General features: G+C 46.8%; 1 non-coding gene across 1 annotated transcript; it reads right to left on the reverse strand.

The window, feature by feature from the left end:
* Positions 1–491: 491 nt before the first annotated feature.
* Positions 492–622, reverse strand: LOC116082912. The gene has a single exon (XR_004115526.1). It is a non-coding gene; the product is annotated as a small nucleolar RNA SNORA17 (small nucleolar RNA).
* Positions 623–869: the final 247 nt, after the last annotated feature.

Here is an 869-nt window from a genome sequence, read left to right on the forward strand (position 1 = left end):
TCACTTGCTACTCACATCAGGCTATTCATCACTACCCTCCAGCTTCTAGTTGTACCTCTATTGTGTCCACATCCTTCTTTTATTCTTCCTCTTCCATTTCTATACTACTTACTTGTTCCTCTCAGTGGTACCTGGGATCTCTGAGGGTCTGGAGTGGTCTCAGGAGTGCTATGTCCCTCTCATGCATTGTGTATTATGGTGCCAGGCAGAGATCATCTGGGACATAGTCTGTCCCTGTCATTCCCTGGCCTGTGCCACACAGGACTGGGGGTCATCTCAAGTTAGCTCCCTATCTGGGCCCTATGGTGCTGATCAGGTGGTAATCTTGGGCTCACTCCTCCCCCCAGCCACCCTGAGCGACCCCTTGCAAGGGTTGTCTGTCTTAGGCTCACTCCTGTGGGGCTGTGGTCTAGTCCCTGATTTGTTTCTGTCCTGGGAATGCCTGCCTGGTGTCATAGTGGTGGCTGTCTCAGGCTCGATTTTTTCCAGCTAATATTAGGCTACTAATCATTCAGATATTCATAGATCAGAATACTGAGCCTAGGTATAGCGTCTCTTCTCTCTGCCACCTATTGACATACATGTGACACAGCAGCCACATCTGCACTACCTTAGGGGCAGGGTCCAACTACTTTTATGGCTACCATGAACCTCTCTATTGTAGCAGCCAACAATAGGTCTTAAAGCTCTTTTCTTATGAATCATCACCACAGAACAGTGTATAACTACAAAATCAATTGGGAAACACTGAAAGATAGTTGTTACAGTTTGGTGTAGTTTATCCTTGGAAGGCTCACAAGTTAAAAACTCCTTCCTGGGTGATAGTGTCATAGTGTAGACCCTTTAAGAGGCAGGGCTTATTGGAAGAT

This window comes from Mastomys coucha, unplaced genomic scaffold (genome assembly GCF_008632895.1).
Source record: "Mastomys coucha isolate ucsf_1 unplaced genomic scaffold, UCSF_Mcou_1 pScaffold7, whole genome shotgun sequence".
Classification (NCBI taxonomy): domain Eukaryota; kingdom Metazoa; phylum Chordata; class Mammalia; order Rodentia; family Muridae; genus Mastomys; species Mastomys coucha.